Genomic DNA, 21,035 nt, shown 5'->3' with positions numbered 1-21,035 from the left:
CCAGGGAAGTCCCTGGGCCAGGTATTTTCATGTATATGACTGTCTTCCTATTCGCTGATAGCAGAGGCAGAGCGGCAGTGGTGATCCCATTTTACAGAGGAGCAAACTGAGGGAGCAGAGACCACAATTAAGACATGGCAGGAACCTAAGTGTCCATCAACGGATGAATGGATAAAGAAAATGTAGTATACCCATACAATGGAATACTATGAATACTTAGCCATAAAAAACCCCCCAAAATTTGCCATTTGCAACATGGATGGACTTGGAGGGCATTATGCTAAGTGAAATAAGTCAGACAGAGAAAGATAAATACTGTATGATATCACTTATATGAGGAATCTAAAAAATAAAACAAACTAGTGAATATAACAAAATGAAACTGACTCACAGATATAGAGAACGAACTAGTGGTTACCAGTGGAGAGAGAAAAGAGGGGAGGGGCAAGACAGGGGTAGGGAATGAAGGGGTACAAACTACTTTGTATAAAATAAGCTACAAGGATATATTGTACAATACAGGGAATATAACCAATAGTTTATACTAACTATAAGTGCAGTATAACCTTTAAAAATTATGAATCACTTTGTGTTGTACACCTGAAACTTGTATAATATTGTACATCAGCTATATCTCAATTAAAAAAAATATGGCAGGGCCAAAAACTGAACCCAGATCCTCTGGCTCAAATTCAGGACCACAAATGCCAGAGCCACGGCAGCCAAGGGAGGGAGAGGAACGCATTGGGGTAAGAAGACAGGAGGCTGCCTGGCACCACCCATGGGAAACACCGCCGTCACACACGCTTCTGTTGCCCCTTTGAAGCTTCCCGTAGCTGGGTTCACCTGAACACAGGGAGCGGGCCCACACCCAGGGCACCTGCCCCTCTTTCATACCCGCCTCCTCTTCCGCTTCCTCTCCAGGCCTGTTTCCTTCCTCACTTCAAAGCTCACAGGTCCTCTCCTTAGAAGCCACTTTCTTTTCTTTCTTGGAATCTGCCCAGGAAGAGACGCCTGTGTTTCTGTTTCGATTTCTCCTCAGGCCCCCGTGTTTCCTGGGGAGGTTGGGGCGGGGGTGGGGGGATGTGGCCCATGGGCAGCCACCCATCAGGCTGGGAAGCGTGCCTACGGGGTCTCGGGCCCTCTGCTTCCAGGTCCTGACACCCGACCACCCCCTCTCCTTCTGCCTCTCTATCTGTCATCAGTTTACCCTCTTCAATCTCTGGCTCAGAGACTCACAACTTCAGAGATGGGAGGGTTTTTGTTGGAATCCAGGCTCAGAGAGGGGCAGGGGCTTGCTTGAGGGAACACAGCGAGCAGGGGCAGATGGGAGTCTCCTGCCTTTCCCACTGTGCCAGGCAGGAATCCTCTCTCAGCCTCTCCCCCACTGCCACCCTCAGGACATTTTCTGGGTATGCTTCTGCCTCCTCCACCTGTGACATCTTTTTCCACTCCTCACTTTGTTGCCCAACTCATTCTTTAAGACACAGCCAGTGTCACCTACTCCAGGAAGCCTCCCTGGATTGCCTCCCACTGCTCCCCAGCTCCCTGGGCTGAGAGATGGTCCTCCTCTCTTCCCATAGCACTATGACTACATGGCCTCAGGTGGAAAACTTGTTACTTTCACACCAGGACTCATGCTCATCCTCATGCTGGCCTGTGATTTCTGGTGTCATGAATGGAATTGTTGGCTTCTCTGCCTTCCCTCACTTGTGAGCGCTTTAAAGCCTGCACCTTAAATCTTTTCTTTCTTTCTTCTTTTTTTAAAAAAATTATTTATTTATTTATTTATTTATTTATTTATTATTTATTTTTGGCTGCACCGGGTCTCAGTTGTGGCACGTGGGATCTTTGTTGCAGCATGTGGGATCTTTAGTTGCAGCATGCGGGCTTCTTAGTTGTGGCATGCGGGCTCCTTAGTTGCAGCATGCGGGCTTCTTAATTGCGACATGTGGACTCTTAGTTATGGCATGCGGGCCCCTTAGTTGCAGCATGCGGGCTTCTTAGTTCCAACATGCCAACTCTTACTTGTGGCATGCATGCGGGATCTAGTTTCCTGACCAGGGATCGAACCTGGGCCCCCTGCATTGGGAGCATGAAGTCTTAGCCACTGGACCACCAGGGAAGTCTCAAATCTTTTCTTTCGGGACGTCTGTCATACAGAGTGAAGTAAGTCAGAAAGAGAAAAACAAATACCGTATGCTAACACATATATATGGAATCTAAGAAAAAAAAAAAAAAAAGGTCATGAAGAACCTAGGGGTAAGACGGGAATAATGACACAGACCTACTAGAGAATGGACTTGAGGATATGGGGAGGGGGAAGGGTAAGCTGTGACAAAGTGAGAGGGTGGCATGGACATATATACACTACCAAACATAAAATAGATAGCTAGTGGGAAGCAGCCGCATAGCACAGGGAGATCAGCTTGGTGGTTTGTGACCTAGAGGGGTGGGACAGGGAGGGTGAGAGGGAGGGAGACGCAAGAGGGAGGAGATATGGGGACATATGTATATGTATAACTGATCCACTTTGTTATAAAGCAGAAACTAACTCACCATTGTAAAGCAATTATATTCCAATAAAGGTGTTAAAAAAAAATCTTTTCTTTCTTAAACAGCTTTACTGAGATCAAATTCACACACCATACAATTCACCCGTTTAAATGGTTTTTAGTGTATTCACAGACAATGGGCAATCATCACTATAGTCCATTTTAGAACATTCTGATCACCTCAAAAAGAAAACCTGTTACTTTTGGCTATTATCACCCAGCCCCCATGTTCCCCCTCATTCCCACCCCCAACCCTGAGCAAACACTAACCTCCTTTCTATCTTTGTGGATTTCCCTATTCTAAATATTTCATATGAATGCAATCATACAATATGTGGACTTTTGTGACTAGATTCTTTCACTCAGCATAATGTTTTCAAGGTTCATCCATGTTGTAACATGTATCAGTACTTCATTCCTTTGTATGGCTGAATAATATTCCATTGTATGGACGGACCACATTGTGTTTATCCCTTTGGATTGTTTCCACATTTTGGCTGTTATGAATAATGCTGCTATGAATATTCCTATACATGTCTTTGTGTGGACATATGTTTTTATTTCTCTTGGGTAGATACCCAGGAATGGCATTGCTGGGTCCTATGGTAGCTCTATGTTGAATTGTTTGAGGAACCGCCAGATTATTTTCCAAAGTAGCTGCACCATTTTCCATTCCCACCAGCAGAGTATGATGATAGATTTCACCACATCTTGGCTGTCACTTGTTATTATCTGACTTTTTAATTCTAGCCAACCTAGTAGTTGTGAAGTGGTGAGTCTTACACATCTTTTATGTGCTGGGCAGCAAGGCCTGGCAGGGGAGCCCTGCAGGCAGATCCAGGGCTGGAAGCCCAGCTCTTCACTTCTGCTGGGGGACTTCACCTGGCTGAGCCTCATCCTTTTCGTCTGTGGAATGGAATAATAGTAGGTGGTCTAGAGATCATGAGTGGAAAGCACTTGGCATAAGTGCTGGCATACAACACGTGCTTGATCAGTGTGAACTACAGTAACAGCTACAGTGATCACTCCAAAGCCTGGCAGTTTCTGGCACACGGTGGGCCCCAGTGGATGTGGGTGGAGTGACCAGCGGCAAGTTTGCCCCGGGGAGGTGCCAGCTGAGGACCTGGGCTGGACGCAAGGGAGCCCAGGGAAGCGCTCACAGCCTCCCATCCAGGGGCCCCTTGCCTGAGCCCTGCCCCATCCAGGCCGCTCTTGTCTGGCACAGGGAGCGGGAAGCCGTTTTCTTTCTCAGGCGTTTTGAGACTCAGCACATGTTAACCTCCTCCTGATGGTTTGAATTAGAAAGCAGCTGATGCCTTCTGGAAACCCAGGGAAAAACATTATTGTTGGAGGCCGGTCTCCTCGTTGGCAGAGCTGACTGCCCTGGCCTGGCATTTCAGAGCACAAAAGCCTTCGCTGGCAAAATTGGAGCCTTCCCTTGGGGGCTCCCCTCCCCTCTTTCTCCCCTCTTTCTTCCCTCCCCTCTTTCTCACCCAGCCCCAGCCGGGAGGGGAGTTGGGACAAGAATCCCAGGCTGCACGGGCCCATCCACCCCAGCAGCATGTTGGTGGACTGAGGTCTGACTCAACTCCCTGCCTGGCAAAGGCCCAGGGTCTGGTACAGTGCAAAGGTGGTGCCCTCGAGGGAGCAGGGAGGGGAGGCTGCAGGGGAGGGAGCAGGGCCAGGAGGGGATTGGCAACAGGCTGGCCGGACACGGAGCCACGAGCCACGAAAAGGAGAGATGGTGTTGCTGATTTCACTGGACAGATGAGGAAGCTGAGGCTCAGAGAAGTGATGTCCCCTGGCAGGGTCGCAGAGCCAACAGTGGTGGCCTGAGGCCTGGACCCCAGGTGGCCTCCCAGGCCCCACCTTTCTGTTTCATGCTGAGAATGGCAGTAGAAGTGCTTTGTGAACCAAAAGTACACATAGGAGGGGTTTTAAGTATCCTTCTTACAGCAGTTTTCCTCGTCCGGATATGCCCTGTCCGGAGGGTCCCTGGGGAGGTGGTCAGAAGATGCTGGAGGGGCTTCCCTTCGAGCCGGCCATCAGCTCTGCAGCAGCTTCTGCTTGGCCACCGATGGTTAGAGCCACATGACCAGGGCTGCCTTATCTCTTCCAGGGCGGCGGGCCCAGCTCCAGGAAACCAGGCTTCAGATGGGCAGCGGTGATTGTCAAGACCTGCAGCGCCCCGATAAAGCCTCCGCAGCATGGGACCGGACAGACCCAAGGTCCCATCGCTCCCCTTCCTTCACTGGCCTCGACTGCCCTGGCTCCTTACACTCCTCCCCCTTCCCCACGAGGACAGACCGGTCACCCCCTCCCACAGTCCTTTGTGGCTCCCTGGGCTCGAGACCAAGCCAACCCTGGCTCAGGAACACGGCCACATCTCGGCCAGAGTGTGGGTGCCTCCATTTGCTCACCCTAAAATGAGGCTTCTCTTGTCTCCGCCCCACAGGGTGTTGGGAAGATCAAATGAGGTAACATGTGATATGCATGAGAATAGAGGCTGGCACGAGAGAAGGTGCCAGTCACATTCTTTATCCATCTCCCCAGACCTGTGCCTTAGCAGTGCTGTCCCTTTGCCTGGAATTCCTCTGGTCTTTCCGGATCCTGCCCCTCCTTGAAGGGCGAGTCTGAATCTCACCTTCTCCCCAAAGCCACTGGACCACCAGGGAAGTCCCAAATCTTTTCTTTCTTAAACAGCTTTAAGAAACGTCTGTCCCCAGGCCCCGTAACCTCCCTGTGCTTCACCCTCACATCAGTTGGCATTGGCCTCTTTGAGGAATAAGAAGAGGCTGGAAGGAGGTACCCTCATGGGATAACCAGGGCTACCTGGGGTGGTGAGCTGCAAACGATTTGGACATTCCCCCCCACCGCCGTCCCCCGTTGTGTGTGTTTGAATCCCCTCTTTTCTACATTATGCATAATTTACATGAATAATTAGAAAAGAATTCCAAACAAATGCTATTGTCAGAAACATCTGCTTCACTTGGTTGACCACTTCACTGAATGATGCAACTTGTGTCTGTCATGGCTGTGTTGACCGTGATCGTCCAGGCAGTGGTCCTTAGACCTGATCCCCCGTGCACACCCGCTCACTCTCCCTTCCGGTGTGACCCTAACTCGCCAGCCTCAGCTCTGTCGGCTCCAGCCCCGAGAACACCCACCACTAACCATCTGAGGTGTCCCCACAGTCCGCACCTGCTCTCCCTTCCCGAGGTCCAAGTTTTGGTCCAAGTACAGCTCAGAATCCATCTCCTTTGGGCTTCCCCTGCCACGCCCACCCAGAGCCCATCTACTTCAGCACTTCACTGGCTTCCCCAGGCCGCTAGTTAACTGTCTCCCCATTAGGCATTACTGTCCTTAGGAGCAGGGGACACATACCTCCCCACCCCCCCGCACCTGGCACGGTGCCCGGCACACAGCAGAGCAGGTGCTCAGGGAGAAGAGCACTGATGATGGTGATGGAAATAATGGCCGCCACCACTTCCGGAACACTGACCTTGAGCCTTTACCTGCTCAGCTCTTTACCCGGATTCTGTCACCTAACCCTGCCCTCCCCGCAACCCAGGGACTCCGGTGCTATTAAGTGCATCTTACAGAGGAGAAAAGGCCACCGAGAAAGAAAGGCCTGGACCTCAGACCGTGTCCCGGAGGCGCAGCCCCTCTTCCTGCCTTGATTTCCTCTGCTGTGCGGGGGGATGCCTGACACCTGCTCACCTTTCCTCCCTCCAGGTGGTCATGAGGGTCAAATAGGACAGTGAGCATTATGTCCAGTGCAAACAGCTGTACGAACCCCCGGGTAGTGGAGTAAATGCATATGGGAGGACCCATCCAGCCCCGCCAGCTGGGGAGGAAAGGGAATTTTTCACGTTCCTTTTCCCACTTGCTCTCTAAGGATAATAGAGAAAGTGAGCCGATTACAGGGGCCCTCTTTGCTATAGGAGGACTCAGGCACGGGCCCCTGCACCCCCCATTCCCCCATCCCTTTCCTTCCCTTTCACCGGCTCCAGCCACACCGGTTTCTGTCCTAGTTAGAGCCAAGCTGCTGCCCAGGCTGTGCTCTTTGCTTGCAAAGCTCTCCCACTCCACTCACCTGATCCTGACCCACCCTTCCAATTTCAGCAGAGATGTCAGCCCCACGGGGCAGCCTTTGCCAGGCCCTGGCCCTGGCCTGTGCCCATGAGAGGCTGGCAGAGCCCATAGCCTTTCAGTGGTACTCATCTTTGTTCTAATGAGACAATTAACTGTGTAATAAGGACATTGACCTCTCCCGCCAGTCCATAGGCTCTGCTAGGGTGGGGAGGGCTTCCGTCCTGTTTGGGTCAGGTCCTCGGGACAGACATTCAGCTGAGCACTCGGGTGTGGCTCGGCAAAGGCTCACTGACAGACAGAATGAATGAAGGCGGAATTCAGCCCCATCTCTCACCAAAGCTCAGCCCGGCTGTGCCGTGGGTCCAATTGAGGATGCTCATCGGTCCTCAGATATCAGCAGTGTGTGGCATATGGGCTCTGGAGCCAGACGGAGTCTGAATCCCAGCTCTGCCGCTTCTGAGCTGTGTGATGTTGAGGAAGTTGCTCAACCTCTCTAGGCCTAATTGTAGCACTGAGATAATATTAGTGCCTCATTGGTGCTATCCATATGGGTTACATGAGTTAAAGATTACAATGAGTATGACTGCAATGATTATTATTATTACTGCTGGTAATGACTCAAAGGAGTCTTGCTCCCAATTAATATCTTTGTTCTGTAGCAGTACGGGCCCAGGTCTCAACAACAAAATTGGAAAGGCCTGGGAAGGGAGCCAGAAGCCCGGGGGCTCTACCTCAGTGGCCCAGCCCGGCCGTGTGACCATCTCGCCCACTGGCCAGATGACTAACACCGGCAGCGATCATATTTCCTAATTTGCTACCTCACAAGGGTGTGGGAGACAATCAGAGACATGAATGAGAACTATTCTCTCTGCAAATATTTCTTGGACACCTACTGTGTTCCAGGGCTTGAGGAGGACCAAACAGTCAGTGAGACCACAGGAGCCCTCCCCGTGGGAAGCCAGAAATTAAGGGATTACTAGGAAGTGAGCAAGTATCCTATAAACAATTGTTCTGCTTGTGGCCGATCTCTGTCTGCAGTACAATCTAACGGTTCAGCGGGGAAGTACCTCCCGCTCTGCCTCCTTCTAGCGATGTGATCTGGGCACATCCCTCAACTCTCAAAGCCTCTGAGTCTTCCTTTATGAAATGGGCTTGGAGGTGCGCATGAACTATCCCCCGCCTCACCACACTGGTGGAAGGATGAAGGAGCTCGTGCGTGTTAGGGCTTAAGCACCACGTTGGTCATGGCTAAGCTCTCTCTGGATGGTCGTGATTGTCAATGCCATGACCTTTGCCATGACCTTGCCACCTGGCCCTGAGCTGGCACCTGGGGTTAGTGAGTGAGATGCGCATGTCCTTCAAAGAGAGAGAGAGAGACCAGGAGCGTGGCTGGCACCTGGGGACTGTGTTCCCTTCCCATCACAGGCTGACTTTTGTTACACACACATACATGATTGTACAGGAACATAAGTAGGCTTGAAATATTCCAGAGAGTGAGGTGAGGACATTTACCAATTACCTTTTACTTTTATGTATTGTTCGAGTAACAGATTTTTTTTTTTTTTTTTTTGTGATAAATATACAAAATATAAACTTTACTGTTTTAATCTTTTTTTTTTTTTGCCACGCTGCACGGCATGCGGGATCTTAGTTCTCCGACCAGGGATCGAACCTGCGCCCCCTACCGTGGAAGCACGGAATCTTAACCACTGGACCGCCAGGGAAGTCCCTGTTTTAATCATTTTTAAGAGTACAGTTCAGCGGTATTAGTACATCTGTATTGTTTTGCAACCATCACCACCATCCCTCTCCAGATCAGTTTCCACCTCCCCTAACTTAAACTCTGCACCTTTAAGTACAAACTCCCCACGCCTCCTCCCCGAGCCCCTGGCAACCTCTCTACTCTACTTTCTGTCCTGATGATTTTGACTATCTGGGAACCTCACATAAGTGGACTCATATAGGATTTGTCCTTTCGTGGCTGGCTTATTCACTCAGCATGGTGCCCTCAAGGTTCACCCATGTTGTAGCCTTGGTCAGAATTTTATTCCTTTTTAAGGCTGAATAATATTCAATAGATTACTTTTGCAATTGGAAAAAATAAAGATTGACCCAAGACAGCAACAGAAAGAATGACCGTGTGAATGACCGACAAAGGAATGGTAGATGACTGCTGGGGCCTCGGATGGGGCAGCGGGCTGGTAATGTGGCACAGGAGCCCCGTGAATCAGCCCTGGGTGTCCTCTATCCTAAGAGGAGGGAGTCGGGCCTCCTGCCAGGGCTCTGGCCCCACTGTCCCACGGCTGAGAGGACAATGAAGACACTCAGCCTGCCAGCCAACGGCTGTGACTCACAGGCTGTGAGGCCAGGCAGGCCCCCGATGCCCAGGGCCATTCAACCTGGGCAGTGAGCAGCTCAGAGTTCCCGGTCCCCTTCTGATACCGGCCCTGCTCCCGGTCTCTGGGGACAACCCAACTGGCCTGGTGAGTAAGGAGACTCTGGACAATCCCTCCTTTCATAAACCTCCACTGCTGACTAATGCCTCCCAGTCACGCTGGGCCCTTCCACCCCAGAACCAGTCCGTGCCCTGGAGCTGGCTCTGTGGGGTTTGGAGGGAGGCTCCCCCATCCCCGCTGGTGCTGCCCTCATGCCCTGTCCTGCCAGCTTCTGGGCCCTACTAGTCAGCCCTTTCTCTCCTGGGCCATTTCCCTTTCCTCCTGTCAACCCCCAGCCCTCCCAAGCCCTCGCCCCTGGGCCTCAGGTTAGTCCTGCCATGATCAAACCTTTGTATACCCTCCTCCTGCCCATCTCTGGCCTTTCCTGTTAGAACGGTTGGGGTCACCAGGAGATGACTCCAATGGGGGGATTCCAGGCACTCAGGCAGACCAGTGGGGACTATTTCTGAGCATGAGTGCAACGGTGTCTTGAGATGCCTCCAGCTCCTTCGGGGCCCACGGAGAGGCGTTGTGGAAAGAGATGGGCTTTGGAGTCAGACTCGAGTTCAAATTCTGACTCTGCCCCTCACTAGCTGGGTGACCATGGGCAGGTAACTTAACATCTCTGAGCCTGGATTTCTACATCTGTTAAAAAAAAAAAGGGGGGAATTCCCTGCCGGTCCAGTGGTTAGGACTCTGCGCTTTCACTGCCGAGGGCCCAGGTTCCACCCCTGGTCGGAGAACTAAGATTCCACAAGCCGCACGGCATGGCCAAAAAAAAAAAAAAAAAAAAAAAAAGGACTGGGCATGGGAATAACAATTCCTCCCCTCCAGAATGGATGTAAAGCACCTTCCAGAGGGATTCTGGACTTGGCTTGGGTGGAGGTGACTGGCCAGATAGAGGACTCAGGAAATGGGGTTGGGATGCTTTGGGGAGCACCTGCCCTCCAAGGGGAGGCCTCAGCCAAGGAGCACGCAGCTGGTAAGGGCCGAGCGGAGTCCCTCTGATGCCTTGGCCCTCAAGGTGGATTGATTCCCAGCTGAGAAATGGCCTCTTGTTCTCAAGGTTGGCGGGAGGGTGAATTCTTTTATGATACCATGATACCATGTGAGGGCAGGGAGCTGCACCCCTGGAGGGGAGCCTGGCACGGGTAGTCCCGGGCATCAGATGACAAGCAAAACTATCCTTGCTCAGTTGTGGAAGGGAATCTCCTTCCTTTTTCGCCAAGAGGTGGGAGGGGAATGAGAAAGGGCCATGGCCGGCTTCTCTTTCTAATGAGGCCTAACTGAGGCAAGCGTGGGAATGACTTGGCGGGATCCGAGAGGCAGCTTGGAGAACTGGGAAAAGCTCTGGCCTGGGAGGTGAGAACTATGGTCCCAGCTGCCCGCCCCACCTCCAAGACGAGTGGCCATGCGTGAGTCACAGTCTCTCAAGTGACACAGCTCTTATCTTCGAAATTAGGAGGTGAGATGTGAGGTCTTTCAGGCCCTTTCCAACTCTGAGAGTGTCTAACTTTGTAGCCATCTCTTTAAAGATGAGAAGCAGAGAGGCTGAGCTAAAACAGATGTGGCGGATAAAGCCAAGATAATCAGCCGAGCGGTTTCTCTCTCTCCAGTGCCCTGCGTCAGCAAGGCCTTGGGTGACTTCTGGCATTTGTTCATTTCGATAGGTAATCAAGGCAGCATCTGTGGGCCCGAACTTCCGGATGAGAGGCTGATCAAACAGTTTTTACCCTCAACCCTTCCTCTTTCCTAACCGGCGTGTGTGTGATGTGGACATTCTGAGTCCAACGAGGCTCCAGGCTGGCTCCCGGCATGGAGCGTTTCCTAAATATGGTTTCTTTGCTCAGAGCCCCTGGTCCTCCTGACCTTCCACAGTCAGCTGGAGTCTAGGGATGCCCATTCCCTAAAGAAGTATTTTTTATGTGTCTCCCCAGTGCCTGGCATCAAAATCAAAGGTTCCAGGGCACGTTTGTTAGAGGGGATCCCCAGGAGTCTCTGGTGTGTGAGATAACCATGCTTCCTGCCCCTGAAGGGCTCACCAGCCAGGCAGAGAGAGGAGGTGACCCAGTATCCACTGGGCAAAGTGGCAGGAGGGCGAGAAGGGCTCTGGGTGGCTGACATGAGCTAAGGCCTCAGAGGCAGGTGACAAATTTAGGCAGCATGCAGCTCTGAGGGTTGGATTTCATTTTAAAGTAACCCCCGCCCATTTCCATCCTGCACCTGGTTTGCTTCCTTCCTCACCTGATCCCATTCTGTAATTACACGCTCACTCGTTTATTATCCGAACTCTCCTCTAGAAGGAAAGCTCGAGAAGGAAAGTCTGTTGCTGCCTTATCCACCATCTAGACGCAGTGCCCGACAGAGCCCCGCGCAGAGAAGGTGCTGGAAAGCCCGTTTCGCCTGCATAAAGGCATGTGAGCAGGTAAGCGACAAAATCCAAGTCATGTTTCAGGGTGGCGGAGTCGCAGAGCCGAGTCAGAGTCGGGCAAAGAGGTTGAACATTCCGTCTTCTTGAGAACCCGGGACATTTTTTACTTTTCGCTTCCTAATCAGTGGTTTCTTGCCCTACGCCGGAGCCCGGGGCGCTGAGCATCCGGGTTGGAACGCGGACTGCGTGGGAGGGGCGCGAAACTGTGGCGGTAGCCCCGAGAAAAGAATCGGTTTTTGTCCTCATCTTCGCGTGCACCTGTCGTCCCAAAGCCTCGACAAACACTTTGTCATTCACCTTCCAAGCCTCTCTGTGGATTCAGCCTGGGGGGTGGGGGCGGGGCAGGGTGGGGACAGGCCGGAGCCCAAGGAGCCGCATTCCGTGCATTCCTGCCTCCTGACTGCTCCTGGTACCACGGCTGTGAGCCCGGGATGTCCAAAAATTCCAGCTGACTCATCCGTGGGTGAGCAAGGCCAACACGAGGGGACGGGTGGAATCTCCTGGGGTCTGCCTCTGACGAGGCCCCCAATTCAGAGGGGAAAGTGGGGCAGGGGGGGGACGGTCGATGGCCGGGATTTAGGCCGTTTCTGCTCAGGTGTCCCTCGAGGTGCCAGGAGGTGGTGACAGGTGCAGCTCGGTGTCGTGGATGGGAGCCTGGGCCGGGACCTCCGCTACCTGGATTTGAGTTCTGGCTCCATCCTTATCACCTTTGGAACCTTATCAAACCTCTCTGGGTCTCAGTGTCCTGGAGTGGAAACGGGGGCAGTATTGGTTCTGACTCCACAGCGCGGTCGTGAGGATGAAGCAAGAATGTGGGTAAGATGCTGAGCACAGTCCCAGCACAGAGGAATTGCTTAACAGTGGTGACTTGTGCTAGGACGTCCGCCTTCTGAGGCAATGACGTGACACATGCTTCCAGGCCACCAGGCAAGTGTCTAATGGGTCCTTGCTTGGTCCTCCAGGACAAAGGCTGCAAGACAGGTGGGGAGAATATTCCTGCCCCGCCGTGGGATTGTGGGTAGAGCCACCTCTCTCTGACTCTCGCCTGTCCCGACGGAGCCTCTGGGGAGCGGAGGGCTGTGAGTGCACTCACGGATGAGCCCACACTGACTGGGCAGAGGCTTTTCTGGTACTCACGTCTGCCTCCAGATGGCTTATAACCAGATCCCTGCCAAATTCCTCTTACCTCCCCCCAGGACTTATCTGACGCCAGAGCATTTCTCAAAAGGGGGAAACACAGGCATATCGTCACCACCTCATCACCGCATTATTACAGCCCTGGCTCGCCCTGCCTTCCAGCTGTCTTCCCCAGGGAAGTCTCTGAAAGTTTTTCCCCAGCTCCTTCCGGGGGCTGCCGGGGAGAGTGAAGTCCGGGAATGAGGATGCGACACAGGACGAGACCTTGAGCCAGTCCCTGGCCTTTTTCACTTTCCCCGTCGTCTGTGAAACAAGGAGGCTGGCTGAGGTCATCCATTTCCGGCAGTTCAGTTCCAGGGGGTTCTGGCTCCCAAGGGCGGGGGAGAGCCGGCTAGATGAACACTTGTTCCTCTTTGGCAGGAGAGCACAGGGCTTAGGTGACAGATTGCTCTGGGTTCAAATCCTCACCCTGTCCCCTTGCCAGCTCTGTGATCTTAGGCAAGGCTGTCACCCTCTCTGAGCAGTTGTCGAATCTGTAAAATGGGCATGCTAGTAGCCACCTCCAGAGCCACCTTAAGGATTGAGATGATGTGTGTGTAGAACTCAGCATGGTGCCTGGCACCCACAATATTATAATTTTTCCCTAGAAATATGGGCTTGGTCATTGTCACTGAGCTGCTCACCTTAGACAGTAAGAAGCCACGGCCAGGTGGTGGTGGTGGTTGGTGGGAAGAGAATTCAGACCATGTTTCCGTGTTTCAGCCACCACACCAGGCCGGCTTCAGAAAGAAGCTGCAGAACTCAGAGGAAAAGTCCCACAGTGTCTGCTCCGGCTCCCTGGGCGGCTCTCAGTACACGTGCCAAGAGATGGCTTGGCGCCGTGCTCTGCTCCTCATGCCCATTAGCGTATTTCCAGATGTTTCAGGCAGCAGCCGTGGAGTTCTTTCAGGTTCTGATCCTTTGGATCTTCTTTTCTGCAGCTTCTCTTTCCTCTGCTTTTCTCCAACTGGGCAGACTTCACAAAGGGAGAGCCGGGACAGCCAGATACCTCATAAAATGCCCCTTTTACCAGCAACAACATGAACCGCTTTTAGTACTACGATTTAATTGGTCCCATCCTGCATGTACCTGATGCCTGGGAAATGGTGGCCTGGGGAGTTCTGGTGACTCAGGGCAGCCAAATGGAATGAGCTCTCTCCTGAACACCTACTCTGCATGGCCTCTTCACCCACATCATACTGACCTTCCCAACCCCACGAAGTAGGTGATATTAGCCCCCTTTTCTCGATGAGAAGCTAAGACTCAGAGAGGCTGTGTAACTTGCCCAAGGTCACTCAGCTATTGAGAGGACCCTACTGGCCCAACTCCAAAGCCCTAGCTCTTTCCATGACAGACAAATGTCTTCATGGTCTGTGCATGGCCCAAGCCCTGGGCCTTTGCTACCAGCCGTCTGTCTACCAACTGGGTCCCAGGCCATGAGCTTCAAAGCGAAACCTGGCCCAGTAAGCAAGTCAAGGAGGAGAGTCAACTCGCAGGGAAGCAGCAGCAAAAAAAAGGGGTGTGTGTGAGCGTGAGTGTGCCTCCAGGTGTGAGGGCATGTGTTTATGTAAGGATGCATGTGTGTTTGTGTCCAGGGATGCGCATATGCGTGTGAACCTTTGTGTGCTGCATGTGAGGACATGTTGCGGTATGAAAATGTGTACCCACATGTGTGTTTGTGAAGGTGCACTTATGTGTGAGGGTGTGCGTGCACACACAAGTGGGCGTACATGCGTGAGGATTGAGGGTCTGTGTTTGTATGAATGTGTGTGCACAGGATGTTTGTGGATGCATGCATGTGTGAAAATATATTGCGTGCATGTGTGAGGACGTGTGCCTTGTGTGAAGATGTGCGTGCACACAAGTTTGTATACGAGGGTGCACATGCGTGTCCTCGTGTGAGGGTGGATGTGTGCACAAACGTGGGAGGGCATGTGTGTGTATGTGTGAAGATATGTGTCGGGATGTGTGTGGAAGGGTGAAACAGTGAACGCATACACCTATGAGGCTGTGTGCTCCTGAGTGCGTCTGCGCACACACGTGAGGGCGTGTGCGCATGCGTCGGAAAGCTGGGCCAGGATGGAGGTGGGGCTGGGAATGATGTGATGGCGACCAGATGCGTGTTTTGTTTTGCGAGACCTCTTTGGTGTTGAGTACCAGGAGTTTCCCAGCACCGAGGACAGATCTTTTTTTAAATGTATTTAGCTTCTCAAGTGGTAAAAGGGCAGCAAGCAAAGCTGGGGTTTCTCTTCCTGGAGGGCTGGACTTGTCCGCCCTGGGCATCACAGACGAAGGTTTACCTTGGCCGCCTGCGGACTCTGCGGTGCGGGCCCAGCTTGTTTAGGCTCGTTAAGGAGGAGCAGCCGCTGAGAGCGCCGGCCTCTCCCTTCCACCCCCGGGGCCTGGTTCTGCTAAAAACACTTGATTTAGAGCTTCTCGCTTTGCTTTCCCTGGCTGGGTGTCCCGGCAGGAAGGGAAGCACCTAGGGCCCGGGCTGCTTTGTCCGCTGAGATTGGGGAGAGGGATTCGGTTTCCCCACTGAGGTGGCTCCAGCCCGAGCAGCCCCGGTGGGTCTGGCCTGTGAGTGTCTGCTCCTTAGGGTGGGTGGGGTCGGGCTGAGATGGGAAGCGGGAGAGCGGAGCCTCGGGCTTGTGAGATAAAAGTCCCCTTCTGCATAGAGCGTGTGATGGTGTGAGGGAGCTTGCGTCTCTGCGTGTGTCCCGCCGGGAAAGCCCCTCTGTGTTCATTTAAACCCTTAAAAATTTTTTTCTTAACTCATTCCGGCCTCACGCTCCCGCCCCACACCTCCAATTTCCTCTACATTTAGCCTCTTGGGGATCATAAAGACTAGAGTGCCTTGGCTCTGAGGAGACATAGTGGTCCACACCCTCTCCACAGAGAACCTCCTCCATAACATCCTAAGCGTGTGCCCACCCAGCCTGCCTGGACCCTTTCCGGGCCACTAGACGGGAAGCCTCCTGAGGGCAAGGCCTGTATCTCTCTCTGAAGCCTGTCACTGCTCCATCGTCTGGCCAGGTGCCTGCTGCCTGGCACATACTGGGCCTTGGTACATATTTATCAGATGCATGAAGAATGAGGTAACTCATTGCTGCTGCAGGTAGACAGCCCTTGGTAGATGGCCTTCGTCCAAAGATTATTTGGATCTTTGAGTCAAATTATATTGAGCCAAAATGTGCTTCCCTTTGGGACTTCCCTGGTGGTCCAGTGGTTAAGACTTCGCATTCCAGTCCACGGGGTGCGGGTTCGATCCCTGGTTGAAGAGCTAAGATCCCACATGCCTTGCGGCCAAAAAATATAAAACAGAAGCAATATTGTAACAAATTCAATAAAAACTTTAAAAATGGTCCACATCAAAAAAAATCTTTAAAAAAAAAAGTGCTTCCCTTTGAAGGCAAATATACACTTTTTTTTTTTTTTTTAATTGGGGTAGAGTTGATTTACAATGTTGTGTTAGTTTTGGGTGTACAGCAAGGTGAATCAGTTATACATATGCATATATCCACTCTTTTTTAGATTCTTTCCCCATATAGGCCATTACAGAGTATTGAGTAGAGTTCCATGTGCTATACTGCAGGTTCTTATTAGTTACCTATTTTGTATATAGTAGTGTGTATATGTCAATGCCAATCTTCCAATTTATTCCCCCCCCCCTTACCCCCTGGTAACCATAAGTTTGTTTTCTACATCTGTAACTCTATTTCTGTTTCATAGTTAAGTTCATTTGTACCATGTTTTAAAATTCCACGTACAAGCGATATCATATGATATTTGTCTTTCTCTGTCTTACTTCACTCAATATGACAATCTCTAGGTCCATCCATGTTGCTGCAAATGGCATTATATCATTCTTTTTTATGGCTGAGTAATATTCCGTTGTGTATATATGTACCACATCTTCTTTATCCATTCCTCTGTTGATGGAAACAGATTCCTCTGTTTAGGTGTCTTCCGTGTCCTGGCTATTGTAAATAGTGCTGCAATGAACATTGGGGTGCATGTACATTTTCAAATTATGGTTTTCTGAACATATACTCCTCTTAAGGCCTCCTGGATCTAAGCTGAATGTAGTTCCCATAACCGATACTCATATCACACAGATATGAGCAATTTTTTCAGTGGACATCTTGAAATGTGGCTCATGAGCAGGACCCCAAATTCTAGGTGTAGCCTGGTCAGAGACCAGCACACTGGATGTTATAGGAGTGTGTCTCCCCTCCCCCCAAAGATATGTTAAAGTCCTAACCCCTGGCACCTGTGAATGTGACCTTGTTTGGAAATAGTGTCTTTACAGATGTAATCAAGTCAAGATGAGGCCATATTGGAGTAGGGTGGGCCCGAAATCCAGTGACTGACATCCTTATGAAGAGAGATTTAGAGATACACAGACACACTCACAGGGAAGAAGGCCTTGTGAAGACACAAGAGGCTGTTCCTTTCCTGGGCAGAGCTTGGAAGGGGGAGGGGCAGGGAGAGTAAAATATATGCATATCTGCTGATCACCGCTGCATTTCCTTGGCTAGTTCTGTCATTCACTGTGTTCTCAGAGTGGGGGCTTTGTAATTACCAGGACATCTTTTTCTTAATCCAGTCGTTTGAATTTCCAGGCCCAAATTAGGTTGGGGAAGCACCCAGAATTTGCAGACTTTAATAGTCTCAGTTTCAGCAGAAGTTTGCTGAGCCTCTGTAGGCTCTGTGCCAGGCCCTGGGCCTGGGAGGTTCACTACAGGTGGTTGTATGTGCCTTACACAGGATGGCTTTGCACTGGCTCCTGAGGGAGCTGGGATGCAGACTAGCCAAGGAGGGGTGCAGCCAGGCAGTCAAGTGCCACTGAACACAGCTTGGTGTTTCCCACCTCATCATGTAAGAATGGCCAGATGTGCTACAAACACAGTCATTTTTACTGAGTGTGAAGGAGTAATTTAGGATGTTAAATTATGCTCGAGGGCATTTTTGGGAGAACTTTTTTTGCCATCATGATGGTCACAGGGGGTGCCAGATTCCAGATGCGGAAGCTTGTGGTAAAGCCAGGGTGAGGACCACAGAGAGAAGTGCCAGTGCCTGAGTAAGAGGGAAGTTGTGCAAGGAGTGTGGCTGACTGTGGGCCAGTGGAGGGAGGCGCATGGGGGCTGGCCTAGGTCAGTGGATGGTGACCCTGGAAGCACATTATAATGACCTGGGGAGCTTCAAAAAAATCTGCCCCCAGATCCCAGCCCCACCTGATTAAATCAGCATCTCTGTGGGGAGACATTTAGGCACCTGTGTGTTGTGGCTAAAGATCTGCAAGTGATGCCAATGTAAAGCAGGCATGGGACAGAACTTGGCCAGCAGTGAGGTTGCTCCTTCTTGCTTAATTGCACTTGACTTGGTACAATGAAAACACACACACACACACACACACACACACACACACACAGAGGTACATATATATAGACGCATACACACGTAAAAATCCTGGTCAACACTGTAATTTTAAACAAACCAAATCTAGCATATATGTTGTCAGGTATCACTGTGACTCTTGGGGACATGTTGATTCAGCCGTGTGCAGAAGACAATCGCAATGGTATTGTAACCTTAGGCTAATCTCTAGGGCTTATGCACAGTGCTTGACTTTTTTCTTTTTCTCCCTTCCTTCCTTCCTTCCTTCCTAGGGCTTTGGGTCGGCGTCCCTGTCATTTACCCTGTCATCATCTTGATCTGGTTTCCTTTGACTAAAAGTAGTTATCTGTGAACGCTTTCTTTCTTTGAGGGCCTCTCTTGGCCAGTCTCTTGGCTGGGGGCATCAGCAAAAGGTTGAGAGGGTTCTTCTTATGCCTTTTCAAGAGTTTGCCTACAGATTATGTCATGAAACGGGGGACCCCGAAAGGCTTTTTCTAGAAGTTTCTTTCTCAGGGATTTGCTCCAGTGGAGGGTAGGTCATGGTTCTCAATGAGGCATCTTCTTGTTGATGCCAGAGTCCCAGCCCCATGTTCCCAATGTGAGCTGGTCACTTAAGAGAAAAAGCATGATAAGGTTTGGTGATGGGGCTTCCCTCTCTGTGTGTATAAGAAACAAACAAACGAAACTGAAAAGAGAAAAATCCAACCCCTTTCAGAAGATCCAACCCTTCCCTGTCCCTGGGTGGCCCTTAGCCCATCACCCAGTGTCACCTCCAGGGAAAAGCCTGACTAAGACTCTGGTCCTAAGAAAACCCTACGCTGAGAAGGAACTTGAGTGCAGCTGCTCGCATGGAAGGAGCTAGACTAGGGATGACAAGGCAGGCCTCTGTGAAAATCTTCCAAGGAGCTAGGGAGAAAAAAACAGAAAGATTCCTCATTTGCATCAAGAGTAAACTTCCTGTCCTGTTAAACAATGAGGCATTCAAAAATCCGCCTGAGTAAAAGTCCCCTGATGCAATGAGAGGGTGAGCAATTTCATGTCAGACTGTTGTTATGGGATTTATACATGTCCTAGCCGGGCTTGAGGTGAACCTCAGAGCCAAAAACAATAGCCCTAAACCCCACATGCACAGAAAGCTCATTCCAGTGGAGTTTCCTTAAGAGAGAGCACAGCAGACTTTTCACAAACAAAATGACTTCAAAGGCAGGCTTGCATCACCTGACTCCCCCAGCTTGACACTTCCCTTTAGGCCAGACCTGGCCCTTCTGTTTCTTGGTTTACTTTATGAGGTTCTCACACACACACGTTGCAAAGCAATTATCTGAGCTCGCAGGCCAACAGGAAAGTAATTGTAATTGAGTACTTCCTTTGTCAATTGCAGACCCGGCCACTGCAGTGGGGATGGGAGAGCAGGCAGCTCAGCACCCAGTGACATGGCAACTCCTCCCCCCAAGGCATTCAGAGTGAATTCCCCGGGGAGCAGGATGCCAGGGGGATGGGGGAATGGGGGGAATTTTCTTACATCACTTGACTGCGCTTGCTTTCACTCCCCAAATCCTGAGTCATGACTAAAGCCGGATTGCCTCGGGTCTCTGGCTGAAACCAGAGGTTACAGATTTGGAAACCTGACTCCCTCAGCTGACTCTTGTTCAGTTCATCAGAGGAAATGTGTATTATTTTACTTGCCCCTCTTCAAGCTGAAGTGCCTTCTAATTGAGGGGATTACGTGAGGAAAGTGGCTCTGTAGTGGCTTAGTAAGCCGATGCCAGGCTAGTGAACGATATTTGACGTTGGGTGAGTTTACAAAAAGGGCAGTCTCTCTGTTTGTTTAAATGGAGATTAAGTGAAAGGAAAAGTTTTTCTTTCCCATCCCAAGACAAATGTGAAACACATGTTTTCCCTTTTGACTTTGTAGTACAAGGCTCAAACAGTGCGCCCCAGCACCCCCTCAGCTGTGAGTTTTCAAGCATTGCAGAATGTTTCCTCTCTTTGGTGGCCAAAGCCAATATGAGCCTTTATATTTCCAGACAGTGGAGCTAATGGTGATGACCCAGTTGATTCCAGGTAATTGTGTGTGGGGTGTTCCTGGGCAATTTACCGGTAGGCAGGATGAGAAGATGTAGTACAGGTGATCCCGGGAACTGGGTTCAAGTCATAGCTATGCCTTTGCCCAGGTGACCTCACTAAAGCTCAGTTTCCTCACCTGAAAAATGAAATTGGTTGAACTTGAAATGTCTCGGGTAATTTCCAACTCTGGAAAGACCGTTGGTTTAGGTTGGTTTATCCTGTATGTGGGAGACATTCCTAGTTGAGGGCACCCTTAGCGTGGGCTCAGGGCAGCGTGGGAGACCTCAGTCAAGGAGCCTGCGCTGCCACCGGGCACGTGACTCACCATGACCTTGAACAACTCACTGGCCCTCTTTGTGAGTCCTTCTCCTTATCTGAGAGAGGAGATTTGATGGTCTTGCCCCTGACAGAGCAGTTCAGATATGAGACAAGCCTGAATGAGACAAGGGTGTAGTTTGAGTTCCTTGGACTAAATGGATCATTCATCTCAGAAGATAAGTTTTTTTTTAAAAAAACGCTAGTCCCCAAATATTTTTTGGATTATCTCAAGAATAAAGCAATGAAAATCTGTATTCTTTACTCTTGGCTTTCCTTAAATGGCTACTGGTTCAGGGAGTGCATGCATCAAATGACCAATAAGGGCTGTGAAAATCAGGATTTCTTCCTCCTGTGTTGGCCAAAGCCATGTTCCTTGCTTTTATCATGTTGCTAATCCGCTCAGAAACCTGTTTCTACTCTGCTCAGAAACCTTCGAGATTCCCTTTGCTTCCAGGATTCAGTCCAAACCGACGTTCAATTCCCATTATGACCTGGCTTCAGCTTGCATTATCTACCACCTCTTCTACCTAAAATCCTAGAATTCATTAGAATCTCTGC

General features: G+C 50.8%; 1 protein-coding gene across 1 annotated transcript in view; it reads left to right on the top strand.

Moving 5' to 3' along the window:
* Window positions 1–9,347: 9,347 nt before the first annotated feature.
* Window positions 9,348–21,035, top strand: part of LOC309639724 (uncharacterized protein) — a 177,775-nt gene continuing 166,087 nt past the window's right edge. Inside the window, exon 1 of the mRNA XM_082417319.1 lies at window positions 9,348–11,510. The gene's annotated coding sequence lies outside the window, so the exon portion shown is untranslated. The remainder of the gene's footprint in view (window positions 11,511–21,035) is intronic.

The sequence above is a fragment of the Balaenoptera physalus genome (assembly GCF_965194825.1).
Source record: "Balaenoptera physalus genome assembly, chromosome: 12".
Taxonomy (NCBI): Eukaryota; Metazoa; Chordata; class Mammalia; order Artiodactyla; family Balaenopteridae; genus Balaenoptera; species Balaenoptera physalus.
Note: the sequence above shows the minus strand (reverse complement) of the source record. Positions and strands in the feature narration are given on the sequence as shown.